Below are 16384 nucleotides of genomic sequence, written 5' to 3'. Positions count from 1 at the left end.
GTTATTACGGTACAGAGTCAATGTGGAGGCTATATACAGGTTATTACGGTACAGAGTCAATGTGGAGGCTATATACAGGTTATTACGGTACAGAGTCAATGTGGAGGCTATATACAGGTTATTACGGTACAGAGTCAATGTGGAGGCTATATACAGGGGGTACCGGTACAGAGTCAATGTGGAGGCTATATACAGGGGGTACCGGTACAGAGTCAATGTGGAGGCTATATACAGGGTATTACGGTACAGAGGGAATGTGGAGGCTATATACAGGGGGCACCGGTACAGAGTCAATGTGGAGGCTATATACAGGGGGTACCGGTACAGAGTCAATGTGGAGGCTATATACAGGTTATTACGGTACAGAGTCAATGTGGAGGCTATATACAGGTTATTACGGTACAGAGTCAATGTGGAGGCTATATACAGGGTATTACCCGTACAGAGTCAATGTGGAGGCTATATACAGGTTATTACGGTACAGAGTCAATGTGGAGACTATATACAGGTTATTACGGTACAGAGTCAATGTGGAGGCTATATACAGGTTATTACGGTACAGAGTCAATGTGGAGGCTATATACAGGTTATTACGGTACAGAGTCAATGTGGAGCTATATACAGGGTTATTACGGTACAGAGTCAATGTGGAGCCTATATACAGGGTATTACGGTACAGAGTCAATGTGGAGCCTATATACAGGTTATTACGGTACAGAGTCAATGTGGAGGCTATATACAGGTTATTACGGTACAGAGTCAATGTGGAGGCTATATACAGGTTATTACGGTACAGAGTCAATGTGGAGGCTATATACAGGTTATTACGGTACAGAGTCAATGTGGAGGCTATATACAGGTTGTTACGGTACAGAGTCAATGTGGAGGCTATATACAGGTTATTACGGTACAGAGTCAATGTGGAGGCTATATACAGGTTATTACGGTACAGAGTCAATGTGGAGGCTATATACAGGGTGTTACGGTACAGAGTCAATGTGGAGGCTATATACAGGGTATTACGGTACAGAGTCAATGTGGAGGCTATATACAGGTTATTACGGTACAGAGTCAATGTGGAGGCTATATACAGGTTATTACGGTACAGAGTCAATGTGGAGGCTATATACAGGTTATTACGGTACAGAGTCAATGTGGAGGCTATATACAGGTTATTACGGTACATAGTCAATGTGGAGGCTATATACAGGGTGTACCGGTACAGAGTCAATGTGGAGGCTATATACAGGTTATTACGGTACAGAGTCAATGTGGAGGCTATATACAGGTTATTACGGTACAGAGTCAATGTGGAGGCTATATACAGGTTATTACGGTACAGAGTCAATGTGGAGGCTATATACAGGTTATTACGGTACAGAGTCAATGTGGAGGCTATATACAGGGTGTACCGGTACAGAGTCAATGTGGAGGCTATATACAGGGGTATTACGGTACAGAGTCAATGTGGAGGCTATATACAGGGTATTACGGTACAGAGGGAATGTGGAGGCTATATACAGGGGGCATTACGGTACAGAGTCAATGTGGAGGCTATATACAGGGGTTACGGTACAGAGTCAATGTGGAGGCTATATACAGGTTATTACGGTACAGAGTCAATGTGGAGGCTATATACAGGTTATTACGGTACAGAGTCAATGTGGAGGCTATATACAGGGTGTACCGGTACAGAGTCAATGTGGAGGCTATATACAGGGTATTATGGTACAGAGTCAATGTGGAGACTATATACAGGTTATTACGGTACAGAGTCAATGTGGAGGCTATATACAGGTTATTACGGTACAGAGTCAATGTGGAGGCTATATACAGGTTATTACGGTACAGAGTCAATGTGGAGGCTATATACAGGGTGTACCGGTACAGAGTCAATGTGGAGGCTATATACAGGTTATTACGGTACAGAGTCAATGTGGAGGCTATATACAGGTTATTACGGTACAGAGTCAATGTGGAGGCTATATACAGGTTATTACGGTACAGAGTCAATGTGGAGGCTATATACAGGGGGTACCGGTACAGAGTCAATGTGGAGGCTATATACAGGGGGTACCGGTACAGAGTCAATGTGGAGGCTATATACAGGGTATTACGGTACAGAGGGAATGTGGAGGCTATATACAGGGGGCACCGGTACAGAGTCAATGTGGAGGCTATATACAGGGGGTACCGGTACAGAGTCAATGTGGAGGCTATATACAGGGTATTACGGTACAGAGTCAATGTGGAGGCTATATACAGGTTATTACGGTACAGAGTCAATGTGGAGGCTATATACAGGGTGTACCGGTACAGAGTCAATGTGGAGGCTATATACAGGGTATTACGGTACAGAGTCAATGTGGAGACTATATACAGGTTATTACGGTACAGAGTCAATGTGGAGGCTATATACAGGTTATTACGGTACAGAGTCAATGTGGAGGCTATATACAGGTTATTACGGTACAGAGTCAATGTGGAGGCTATATACAGGTTATTACGGTACAGAGTCAATGTGGAGGCTATATACAGGGTGTACCGGTACAGAGTCAATGTGGAGGCTATATACAGGGTATTACTATATACAGTACAGAGTCAATGTGGAGACTATATACAGGTTATTACTATATACAGGTACAGAGTCAATGTGGAGGCTATATACAGGTTATTACGGTACAGAGTCAATGTGGAGGCTATATACAGGTTATTACGGTACAGAGTCAATGTGGAGGCTATATACAGGTTATTACGGTACATAGTCAATGTGGAGGCTATATACAGGGTGTACCGGTACAGAGTCAATGTGGAGGCTATATACAGGTTATTACGGTACAGAGTCAATGTGGAGGCTATATACAATGTGGAGGCTATATACAGGTTATTACGGTACAGAGTCAATGTGGAGGCTATATACAGGTTATTACGGTACAGAGTCAATGTGGAGGCTATATACAGGGGGTACCGGTACAGAGTCAATGTGGAGGCTATATACAGGGGGTACCGGTACAGAGTCAATGTGGAGGCTATATACAGGGTATTACGGTACAGAGGGAATGTGGAGGCTATATACAGGGGGCACCGGTACAGAGTCAATGTGGAGGCTATATACAGGGGGTACCGGTACAGAGTCAATGTGGAGGCTATATACAGGGTATTACGGTACAGAGTCAATGTGGAGGCTATATACAGGGGGCACCGGTACAGAGTCAATGTGGAGGCTATATACAGGGTATACCGGTACAGAGTCAATGTGGAGGCTATATACAGGGTATTACAATGTACAGAGTCAATGTGGAGGCTATATACAGGGTATTACGGTACAGAGTCAATGTGGAGGCTATATACAGGTTATTACGGTACAGAGTCAATGTGGAGGCTATATACAGGTTATTACGGTACACAGTCAATGTGGAGAGGCTATATACAGGTTATTACGGTACAGAGTCAATGTGGAGGCTATATACAGGTTATTACGGTACAGAGTCAATGTGGAGGCTATATACAGGGTGTACCGGTACAGAGTCAATGTGGAGGCTATATACAGGGGGTACCGGTACAGAGTCAATGTGGAGGCTATATACAGGGGGTACCGGTACAGAGTCAATGTGGAGGCTATATACAGGGTATTACGGTACAGAGGGAATGTGGAGGCTATATACAGGGGGCACCGGTACAGAGTCAATGTGGAGGCTATATACAGGGTATTACGGTACAGAGTCAGTGTGGTGGCTATATACAGGGTATTACGGTACAGAGTCAGTGTGGAGGCTATATACAGGGTATTACGGTACAGAGTCAATGTGGAGGCTATATGCAGGGTATTACGGTACAGAGTCAATGTGGAGGCTATATACAGGGTATTACGGTACAGAGTCAATGTGGAGGCGATATACAGGGTATTACGGTACAGAGTCAATGTGGAGGCTATATACAGGGGGTACCGGTACAGAGTCAATGTGGAGGCTATATACAGGGTATTACGGTACAGAGTCAATGTGGAGGCTATATACAGGGGGTACCAGTACAGAGTCAATGTGGAGGCTATATACAGGGGGTACCAGTACAGAGTCAATGTGGAGGCTATATACAGGGGGTACCAGTACAGAGTCAATGTGGAGGCTATATACAGGGGGTACCGGTACAGAGTCAATGTGGAGGCTATATACAGGGTATTACGGTACAGAGGGAATGTGGAGGCTATATACAGGGTATTACGGTACAGAGTCAATGTGGAGGCTATATACAGGGGGTACCGGTACAGAGTCAATGTGGAGGCTATATACAGGGTATTACGGTACAGAGTCAATGTGGAGGCTATATACAGGGGGTACCGGTACAGAGTCAATGTGGAGGCTATATACAGGGTATTACGGTACAGAGTCAATGTGGAGGCTATATACAGGGTATTACGGTACAGAGTCAATGTGGAGGCTATATACAGGGGGTACCGGTACAGAGTCAGTGTGGAGGCTATATACAGGGTATTACGGTACAGAGTCAATGTGGAGGCTATATACAGGGTATTACGGTACAGAGTCAATGTGGAGGCTATATACAGGGTATTACGGTACAGAGTAAATGTGGAGGCTATATACAGGGTATTACGGTACAGAGTCAATGTGGAGGCTATATACAGGGTATTACGGTACAGAGGGAATGTGGAGGCTATATACAGGGGGCACCGGTACAGAGTCAATGTGGAGGCTATATACAGGGTATTACGGTACAGAGTCAATGTGGAGGCTATATACAGGGTGTACCGGTACAGAGTCAATGTGGAGGCTATATACAGGGTATTACAGTACAGAGTCAATGTGGAGACTATATACAGGTTATTACGGTACAGAGTCAATGTGGAGGCTATATACAGGTTATTACGGTACAGAGTCAATGTGGAGGCTATATTCAGGTTATTACGGTACACAGTCAATGTGGAGGCTATATACAGGTTATTACGGTACAGAGTCAATGTGGAGGCTATATACAGGTTATTACGGTACAGAGTCAATGTGGAGGCTATATACAGGGTGTACCGGTACAGAGTCAATGTGGAGGCTATATACAGGGGGTACCGGTACAGAGTCAATGTGGAGGCTATATACAGGGGGTACCGGTACAGAGTCAATGTGGAGGCTATATACAGGGTATTACGGTACAGAGGGAATGTGGAGGCTATATACAGGGGGCACCGGTACAGAGTCAATGTGGAGGCTATATACAGGGTATTACGGTACAGAGTCAGTGTGGTGGCTATATACAGGGTATTACGGTACAGAGTCAGTGTGGAGGCTATATACAGGGTATTACGGTACAGAGTCAATGTGGAGGCTATATGCAGGGTATTACGGTACAGAGTCAATGTGGAGGCTATATACAGGGTATTACGGTACAGAGTCAATGTGGAGGCGATATACAGGGTATTACGGTACAGAGTCAATGTGGAGGCTATATACAGGGGGGTACAGAGTCGGTACAGAGTCAATGTGGAGGCTATATACAGGGTATTACGGTACAGAGTCAATGTGGAGGCTATATACAGGGGTACCAGTACAGAGTCAATGTGGAGGCTATATACAGGGGGTACCAGTACAGAGTCAATGTGGAGGCTATATACAGGGGGTACCAGTACAGAGTCAATGTGGAGGCTATATACAGGGGGTACCGGTACAGAGTCAATGTGGAGGCTATATACAGGGTATTACGGTACAGAGTCAATGTGGAGGCTATATACAGGGTATTACGGTACAGAGTCAATGTGGAGGCTATATACAGGGGGCTACCGGTACAGAGTCAATGTGGAGGCTATATACAGGGTATTACGGTACAGAGTCAATGTGGAGGCTATATACAGGGGGTACCGGTACAGAGTCAATGTGGAGGCTATATACAGGGTATTACGGTACAGAGTCAATGTGGAGGCTATATACAGGGTATTACGGTACAGAGTCAATGTGGAGGCTATATACAGGGGGTACCGGTACAGAGTCAGTGTGGAGGCTATATACAGGGTATTACGGTACAGAGTCAATGTGGAGGCTATATACAGGGTATTACGGTACAGAGTCAATGTGGAGGCTATATACAGGGTATTACGGTACAGAGTAAATGTGGAGGCTATATACAGGGTATTACGGTACAGAGTCAATGTGGAGGCTATATACAGGGTATTACGGTACAGAGGGAATGTGGAGGCTATATACAGGGGGCACCGGTACAGAGTCAATGTGGAGGCTATATACAGGGTATTACGGTACAGAGTCAATGTGGAGGCTATATACAGGGTATTACGGTACAGAGTCAATGTGGAGGCTATATACAGGGGGTACCGGTACAGAGTCAATGTGGAGGCTATATACAGGGTATTACGGTACAGAGTCAATGTGGAGGCTATATACAGGGGGCTACCGGTACAGAGTCAATGTGGAGGCTATATACAGGGGTGGAGGCTACCAGTACAGAGTCAATGTGGAGGCTATATACAGGGGGTACCAGTACAGAGTCAATGTGGAGGCTATATACAGGGGGTACCGGTATAGAGTCAATGTGGAGGCTATATACAGGGTATTACGGTACAGAGGGAATGTGGAGGCTATATACAGGGTATTACGGTACAGAGTCAATGTGGAGGCTATATACAGGGGGTACCGGTACAGAGTCAATGTGGAGGCTATATACAGGGTATTACGGTACAGAGTCAATGTGGAGGCTATATACAGGGTATTACGGTACAGAGTCAATGTGGAGGCTATATACAGGGGGTACCGGTACAGAGTCAGTGTGGAGGCTATATACAGGGTATTACGGTACAGAGTCAATGTGGAGGCTATATACAGGTTATTACGGTACAGAGTCAATGTGGAGGCTATATACAGGGTATTACGGTACAGAGTCAATGTGGAGGCTATATACAGGGTATTACTGTACAGAGTCAATGTGGAGGCTATATACAGGGAGTGGAGGTCTATATACAGGGGTACCGGTACAGAGTCAATGTGGAGGCTATGTACCAGTACAGAGTCAATGTGGAGGCTATATACAGGGGTACCAGTACAGAGTCAATGTGGAGGCTAGGCTATATACAGGGGGTACCAGTACAGAGTCAATGTGGAGGCTATATACAGGGGGTACCGGTACAGAGTCAATGTGGAGGTTATATACAGGGGGTACCAGTACAGAGTCAATGTGGAGGCTATATACCGGGGGTACCAGTACAGAGTCAATGTGGAGGCTATATACAGGGGGTACTGGTACAGAGTCAGTGTGGAGGCTATATACAGGGTATTACGGTACAGAGTCAATGTGGAGGCTATATACAGGGTGTTACGGTACAGAGTCAATGTGGAGGCTATATACAGGGGGTACCAGTACAGAGTCAATGTGGAGGCTATATACAGGGGGTACCGGTACAGAGTCAGTGTGGAGGCTATATACAGGGTATTACGGTACAGAGGGAATGTGGAGGCTATATACAGGGGGCACCGGTACAGAGTCAATGTGGAGGCTATATACAGGGTATTACGGTACAGAGTCAATGTGGAGGCGATATACAGGGTATTACGGTACAGAGTCAATGTGGAGGCTATATACAGGGGGTACCGGTACAGAGTCAATGTGGAGGCTATATACAGGGTATTACGGTACAGAGTCAATGTGGAGGCTATATACAGGGGGTTACGGTACAGAGTCAATGTGGAGGCTATATACAGGGGGTACCGGTACAGAGTCAATGTGGAGGCTATATACAGGGGGTACCAGTACAGAGTCAATGTGGAGGCTATATACAGGGTGTACCGGTACAGAGTCAATGTGGAGGCTATATACAGGGGGTACCGGTACAGAGTCAGTGTGGAGGCTATATACAGGGTATTACGGTACAGAGTCAATGTGGAGGCTATATACAGGTTATTACGGTACAGAGTCAATGTGGAGGCTATATACAGGGTATTACGGTACAGAGTCAATGTGGAGGCTATATACAGGGTATTACTGTACAGAGTCAATGTGGAGGCTATATACAGGGGGTACCGGTACAGAGTCAATGTGGAGGCTATGTACCAGTACAGAGTCAATGTGGAGGCTATATACAGGGTATTACGGTACAGAGTCAATGTGGAGGCTATATACAGGTTATTACGGTACAGAGTCAATGTGGAGGCTATATACAGGGTATTACGGTACAGAGTCAATGTGGAGGCTATATACAGGGGGTACCGGTACAGAGTCAATGTGGAGGCTATATACAGGGGGTACCGGTACAGAGTCAATGTGGAGGCTATATACAGGGTATTACGGTACAGAGTCAATGTGGAGGCTATATACAGGTTATTACGGTACAGAGTCAATGTGGAGGCTATATACAGGGGGTACCGGTACAGAGTCAATGTGGAGGCTATATACAGGGGGTACTGGTACTGAGTCAATGTGGAGGCTATATACAGGGTATTACGGTACAGAGTCAATGTGGAGGCTATATACAGGGGGTAACGGTACAGAGTCAATGTGGAGGCTATATACAGGGTATTACGGTACAGAGTCAATGTGGAGGCTATATACAGGGTGTTACGGTACAGAGTCAATGTGGAGGCTATATACAGGGGGTAACGGTACAGAGTCAATGTGGAGGCTATATACAGGGTATTACGGTACAGAGTCAATGTGGAGGCTATATACAGGGGGTACTGGTACTGAGTCAATGTGGAGGCTATATACAGGGTATTACGGTACAGAGTCAATGTGGAGGCTATATACAGGGGGTAACGGTACAGACTCATTGTGGAGGCTATATACAGGGTATTACGGTACAGAGTCAATGTGGAGGCTATATACAGGGGGTAACGGTACAGAGTCAATGTGGAGGCTATATACAGGGTATTACGGTACAGAGTCAATGTGGAGGCTATATACAGGGTGTTACGGTACAGAGTCAGTGTGCAGGGGCACCGGTTCGTCGAGGTAATTTAGGTAATATGTACATGTAGGTAGAGTTATTAAAGTGACTATGAATAGGTAATAAACAGAGAGTAGCAGCATGTTCAGGAGTCTTATGGCTTGGGGGTAGATCTAGACCACCTAGAGAGAAACCACCCCATGTTAGTGTAGATAGAACCAGTATAGATCTAGACCACCTAGAGAGAAACCACCCCATGTTAGTGTAGATAGAACCAGTATAGATCTAGACCACCTAGAGAGAAACCACCCCATGTTAGTGTAGATAGAACCAGTATAGATCTAGACCACATGGAGAGAAACCACCCCATGTTAGTGTAGATAGAACCAGTATAGATCTAGACCACCTAGAGAGAAACCACCCCATGTTAGTGTAGATAGAACCAGTATAGATCTAGATAGAACCAAAGTCCCGTATTTGGGAACCTGCGTGGTTCTGGTACTGTTTCGGTCTGACATTTTCTCTTATACGTGTTTTGCACTGAGCGGCAGCCCCTCACGGACATAGGACGATGTCTCTTCTGCCTGTATAAAGCAGGATGTGAAATCTGACACCACTTGAAGCTTGGAATGTCCCTCCTACCATTTCATTCGCTCTCCTGACTGTCCATCATCTCTTTGCGTCACAGGAATCCTTACGTCGTAGGATTCCCCCTAGTGGTGGTTTCATCACCGAAGCACATTCAGAGATCGATTTATAGCCAGTAATCTTAAATATAGCATTGATTTTAAACAAAAATCACTTTCTGTTTGTCGTAGACTGATACAAGATGAATACGAGATGAAAGGCGAGTCCAGGAAGCCAAGCTCGAGCTCTGAGACGTACACAGGAGGCGGGGGCAGACGTTTTGATCACGAGACCTTCAGAAAATAGACACATTTTCTCTAACTCTAAATATATAAAGAAAATATGTATTTTACAGTTATAAGGAAGGTGAAATCTTATAGTTAGTCTTTTTATAATTTGATTATATATTTATATTTACAAAAAATAAGAACTTTCAAGCCTTATATCATACAGTTCAATTTAACAGGAAATACTTCATATCAACTATTTCATATTTTAATATTTGAAGAATATTTCCATCATATTTTCACATCAGCTATTTATTTATTTTCCCAGGAAGGTGAGATGTGAACCTTTCAAGGGGGTATGCATTTATTAGTTATTGTTTATGGTCGTCATGATGAATCAGGGGGATTATCCTGTTAACTCCGCCCACAAACATCTCACTACTTCATTACTGTCAATCTGATAGCTCCTCCCTCTCTATAGATTAAATCCCCCACAGTTAATTACACTGCAGCTGTCGACTCAATCTCTAACACTAGAGCCCTTATCTCCTCCCTCTGTAACACTAGAGCCCTTACCTCCTCCCTCTCTATAACACTAGAGCCCTTACCTCCTCCCTCTCCATAACACTAGAGCCCTTACCTCCTCCCTCTCCATAACACTAGAGCCCTTACCTCCTCCCTCTCTAACACTAGAGCCCTTACCTCCTCCCTCTCTAACACTAGAGCCCTTACCTCCTCCCTCTCTAACACTAGAGCCCTTAACTCCTGAATCTCTAAAACTAGAGCCCTTACCTCCTCCCTCTGTAACACTAGAGCCCTTACCTCCTCCCTCTGTAACACTAGAGCCCTTACCTCCTCCCTCTCCATAACACTAGAGCCCTTACCTCCTCCCTCTCTAACACTAGAGCCCTTACCTCCTCCCTCTCTAACACTAGAGCCCTTACCTCCTCCCTCTCTAACACTAGAGCCCTTACCTCCTCCCTCTCTAACACTAGAGCCCTTACCTCCTCCCTCTCTATAACACTAGAGCCCTTATCTCCTCCCTCTCTATAACACTAGAGCCCTTCCTCCTCCCTCTAACACTAGAGCCCTTACCTCCTCCCTCTCTAACACTAGAGCCCTTACCTCCTGCCTCTCTATAACACTAGAGCCCTTATCTCCTCCCTCTCTATAACACTAGAGCCCTTCCTCCTCCCTCTAACACTAGAGCCCTTATCTCCTCCCTCTCTATAACACTAGAGCCCTTACCTCCTCCCTCTCTATAGATGGAATCCCTCCAGTGAACACTAGGTGGTGATCCAACCTCAGCTCTCTCCCTTAGATACTGTTATTAAGGTGAGTGTGTGTGTGTTATTAAGGTGAGTGTGTGTGTGTTATTAAGATGAGTGTGTGTGTGTTATTAAGGTGAGTGTGTGTGTGTTATTAAGATGAGTGTGTGTGTGTTATTAAGGTGAGTGTGTGTGTGTTATTAAGGTGAGTGTGTGTGTGTTATTACAGTGAGTGTGTGTGTGTGTTATTAAGATGAGTGTGTGTGTGTTATTAAGGTGAGTGTGTGTGTTATTAAGGTGAGTGTGTGTGTGTTATTAAGGTGAGTGTGTGTGTGTTATTAAGGTGAGTGTGTGTGTGTTATTAAGGTGAGTGTGTGTGTGTTATTAAGGTGAGTGTGTGTGTGTTATTAAGGTGATTGTGTTATTAAGGTGAGTGTGTGTGTGTTTATTAAGGTGAGTGTGTGTGTGTTATTAAGGTGAGTGTGTGTGTGTGTTATTAAGGTGAGTGTGTGTGTGTGTTATTAAGGTGAGTGTGTGTGTGTGTTATTAAGGTGAGTGTGTGTGTGTGTTATTAAGGTGAGTGTGTGTGTGTGTTATTAAGGTGAGTGTGTGTGTGTTATTAAGGTGAGTGTGTGTGTGTTATTAAGGTGAGTGTGTGTGTGTGTTATTAAGGTGAGTGTGTGTGTGTTATTAAGGTGAGTGTGTGTGTGTGTTATTAAGGTGAGTGTGTGTGTGTGTTATTAAGGTGAGTGTGTGTGTGTGTTATTAAGGTGTGTGTGTGTTATTAAGGTGAGTGTGTGTGTGTTATTAAGGTGAGTGTGTGTGTGTTATTAAGGTGAGTGTGTGTGTGTTATTAAGGTGAGTGTGTGTGTGTTATTAAGGTGAGTGTGTGTGTGTTATTAAGGTGAGTGTGTGTGTGTTATTAAGGTGAGTGTGTGTGTGTTATTAAGGTGAGTGTGTGTGTGTTATTAAGGTGAGTGTGTGTGTGTTATTAAGGTGAGTGTGTGTGTGTGTGTTATTAAGTGTGTGTTATTAAGGTGAGTGTGTGTGTGTTATTAAGGTGAGTGTGTGTGTGTTATTAAGGTGAGTGTGTGTGTGTGTTATTAAGGTGAGTGTGTGTGTGTGTTATTAAGGTGAGTGTGTGTGTGTTATTAAGGTGAGTGTGTGTGTGTTATTAAGGTGAGTGTGTGTGTGTTATTAAGGTGAGTGTGTGTGTGTTATTAAGGTGAGTGTGTGTGTGTTATTAAGGTGAGTGTGTGTGTGTTATTAAGGTGAGTGTGTGTGTGTTATTAAGGTGAGTGTGTGTGTGTTATTAAGGTGAGTGTGTGTGTGTGTTATTAAGGTGAGTGTGTGTGTGTTATTAAGGTGAGTGTGTGTGTGTTATTAAGGTGAGTGTGTATGTGTTATTAAGGTGAGTGTGTGTGTGTTATTAAGGTGAGTGTGTGTGTGTGTTATTAAGGTGAGTGTGTGTGTGTGTTATTAAGGTGAGTGTGTGTGTGTTATTAAGGTGAGTGTGTGTGTGTTATTAAGGTGAGTGTGTGTGTGTTATTAAGGTGAGTGTGTGTGTGTTATTAAGGTGAGTGTGTGTGTGTTATTAAGGTGAGTGTGTGTGTGTTATTAAGGTGAGTGTGTGTGTGTTATTAGGGTGAGTGTGTGTGTGTTATTAAGGTGAGTGTGTGTGTGTTATTAAGGTGAGTGTGTGTGTGTTATTAAGGTGAGTGTGTGTGTGTGTTATTACGATGAGTGTGTGTGTGTTATTAAGGTGAGTGTGTGTGTGTTATTAAGGTGAGTGTGTGTGTGTTATTAAGGTGAGTGTGTGTGTGTTATTAAGGTGAGTGTGTGTGTGTTATTAAGGTGAGTGTGTGTGTGTTATTAAGGTGAGTGTGTGTGTGTTATTAAGGTGAGTGTGTGTGTGTTATTAAGGTGAGTGTGTGTGTGTTATTAAGGTGAGTGTGTGTGTGTTATTAAGGTGAGTGTGTGTGTGTTATTAAGGTGAGTGTGTGTGTGTTATTAAGGTGAGTGTGTGTGTGTTATTAAGGTGAGTGTGTGTGTGTTATTAAGGTGAGTGTGTGTGTGTTATTAAGGTGAGTGTGTGTGTGTTATTAAGGTGAGTGTGTGTGTGTTATTAAGGTGAGTGTGTGTGTGTTATTAAGGTGAGTGTGTGTGTGTTATTAAGGTGAGTGTGTGTGTGTGTTATTAAGGTGAGTGTGTGTGTGTTATTAAGGTGAGTGTGTGTGTGTTATTAAGGTGAGTGTGTGTGTGTTATTAAGGTGAGTGTGTGTGTGTTATTAAGGTGAGTGTGTGTGTGTTATTAAGGTGAGTGTGTGTGTGTTATTAAGGTGAGTGTGTGTGTGTTATTACGGTGAGTGTGTGTGTGTTATTAAGGTGAGTGTGTGTGTGTTATTAAGGTGAGTGTGTGTGTTTATTAAGGTGAGTGTGTGTGTGTTATTAAGGTGAGTGTGTGTGTGTTATTAAGGTGAGTGTGTGTGTGTTATTAAGGTGAGTGTGTGTGTGTTATTAAGGTGAGTGTGTGTGTGTTATTAAGGTGAGTGTGTGTGTGTTATTAAGGTGAGTGTGTGTGTGTTATTAAGGTGAGTGTGTGTGTGTTATTAAGGTGAGTGTGTGTGTGTTATTAAGGTGAGTGTGTGTGTGTGTTATTAAGGTGAGTGTGTGTGTGTGTTATTAAGGTGAGTGTGTGTGTGTTATTAAGGTGACTGTGTGTGTGTTATTAAGGTGAGTGTGTGTGTGTTATTAAGGTGAGTGTGTGTGTGTTATTAAGGTGAGTGTGTGTGTGTTATTAAGGTGAGTGTGTGTGTGTTATTAAGGTGAGTGTGTGTGTGTTATTAAGGTGAGTGTGTGTGTGTTATTAAGGTGAGTGTGTGTGTGTTATTAAGGTGAGTGTGTGTGTGTGTTATTAAGGTGAGTGTGTGTGTGTTATTAAGGTGAGTGTGTGTGTGTTATTAAGGTGAGTGTGTGTGTTATTAAGGTGAGTGTGTGTGTTTATTAAGGTGAGTGTGTGTGTGTTATTAAGGTGAGTGTGTGTGTTATTAAGTTGTTATTAGGTGAGTGTGTGTGTGTTTATTAAGGTGAGTGTGTGTGTGTGTTATTAAGGTGAGTGTGTGTGTGTTATTAAGGTGAGTGTGTGTGTGTTATTAAGGTGAGTGTGTGTGTGTTATTAAGGTGAGTGTGTGTGTGTTATTAAGGTGAGTGTGTGTGTGTTATTAAGGTGAGTGTGTGTGTGTGTTATTAAGGTGAGTGTGTGTGTGTTATTAAGGTGAGTGTGTGTGTGTTATTAAGGTGAGTGTGTGTGTGTGTTATTAAGGTGAGTGTGTGTGTGTTATTAAGGTGAGTGTGTGTGTGTTATTAAGGTGAGTGTGTGTGTGTTATTAAGGTGAGTGTAATTTCTGACTCTGTCGCTTCTCTGAAGTGAAAAGGGGACAAAGAGGCGAGAGAATGAGGGAACAAAACAACTTAGAGATAAATAGAGAGAGAGAGAGAGGGAGAAAGAGAGAGAGAGAGAGAGAGAGAGAGAGAGAGAGAGAGAGAGAGAGAGAGAGAGAGAGAGAGAGAGAGAGAGAGAGAGAGAGAGAAAGAGAGGGAGAGAGAGAGAGACAGAGAGAGACAGAGAGAGAGACAGAGAGAGACAGAGAGAGAGACAGAGAGAGAGACGGGGAGAGAGAGAGAGAGAGAGAAGGGTAAAGAGAGAGAGAGAGGGGAGGGTAAAGAGAGAGAGAGAGGGGGGGGTAAAGGGAGAGGGAGAGAGAGGGGGAGAGAGACCGGGAGAGAGACCGGGAGAGAGCGAGTAATGAGGCTGTTGTTTTGAGCTCCAGTGGAAATAATAATAATAATAATAATAATATATGCCATTTAGCAGACGCTTTTATCCAAAGCGACTTACAGTCATGTGTGCATAGATTCTACATATGGGTGGTCCCGGGAATCGAACCCACTACCCTGGCGTTACAAGCGCCATGCTCTACCAACTGAGCTACAGAAGGACCACAGAGAGCATAAATCTGTAACCAGCAACACACCAAGCTTCCCTGAAACACACAGCAGGGTCGTGGTTCTTTCATCTCCTCCTTCACATTCTCAATCTCTTGAGACGCATGCTCAGACACAAGCACACACCCTGGGCGCCTACGTTGAGCTATAATCTGTTTTCAGAGCAAGCAAACCCAAACTGGTTTGTTCTAAAGCTCAAATAGTCCAAACTCTTCATCTCCCTCTCCCTCTCTCTCTCGGTCTCTCTCGCTGTCTGCCTCCCTGTCTCTTTCTCTCTCTCCCTGTCTCTCCCTCTCTCTCTCGGTCTCTCTTGCTGTCTGCCTCCCTGTCTCTCTCTCTCTCGGTCTCTCTCTCTCTCGGTCTCTCTCGCTGTCTGTCTCCCTCAAACTTATGTCTCTCTAAGTTAACAGCCTGGAAGGGAACAGCTGATTAAACAGAGGGAGAGAATGTAAGAGAGAGGAGGATATAGACTGATAGGGGTGAAGAGGAGGATATAGACTGATAGGGGTGAAGAGGAGGATATAGACTGATAGGGGTGAAGAGAGAGGAGGATATAGACTGATAGGGGTGAAGAGGAGGATATAGACTGATAGGGGTGAAGAGAGAGGAGGATATAGACTGATAGGGGTGAAGAGGAGGATATAGACTGATAGGGGTGAAGAGGAGGAGGATATAGACTGATAGGGGTGAAGAGGGGGAGGATATAGACTGATAGGGGTGAAGAGGAGGATATAGACTGATAGGGGTGAAGAGGAGGATATAGACTGATAGGGGTGAAGAGGAGGATATAGACTGATAGGGGTGAAGAGGAGGATATAGACTGATAGGGGTGAAGAGAGAGGAGGATATAGACTGATAGGGGTGAAGAGAGAGGAGGATATAGACTGATAGGGGTGAAGAGGAGGATATAGACTGATAGGGGTGAAGAGGAGGATATAGACTGATAGGGGTGAAGAGGAGGATATAGACTGATAGGGGTGAAGAGGAGGATATAGACTGATAGGGGTGAAGAGGAGGAGGATATAGACTGATAGGGGTGAAGAGGAGGATATAGACTGATAGGGGTGAAGAGGAGGATATAGACTGATAGGGGTGAAGAGGAGGATATAGACTGATAGGGGTGAAGAGGAGGATATAGACTGATAGGGGTGAAGAGGGGGATATAGACTGATAGGGGTGAAGAGGGGGATATAGACTGATAGGGGTGAAGAGGAGGATATAGACTGATAGGGGTGAAGAGGAGGATATAGACTGATAGGGGTGAAGAGGAGGAGGATATAGACTGATAGGGGTGAAGAGGAGGATATAGACTGATAGGGGTGAAGAGGAGGATATAGACTGATAGGGGTGAAGAGGAGGATATA

The sequence above is a fragment of the Oncorhynchus gorbuscha genome, linkage group LG21 (assembly GCF_021184085.1).
Source record: "Oncorhynchus gorbuscha isolate QuinsamMale2020 ecotype Even-year linkage group LG21, OgorEven_v1.0, whole genome shotgun sequence".
NCBI classification, from domain to species: domain Eukaryota; kingdom Metazoa; phylum Chordata; class Actinopteri; order Salmoniformes; family Salmonidae; genus Oncorhynchus; species Oncorhynchus gorbuscha.
This window is presented reverse-complemented; position numbering follows the sequence as displayed.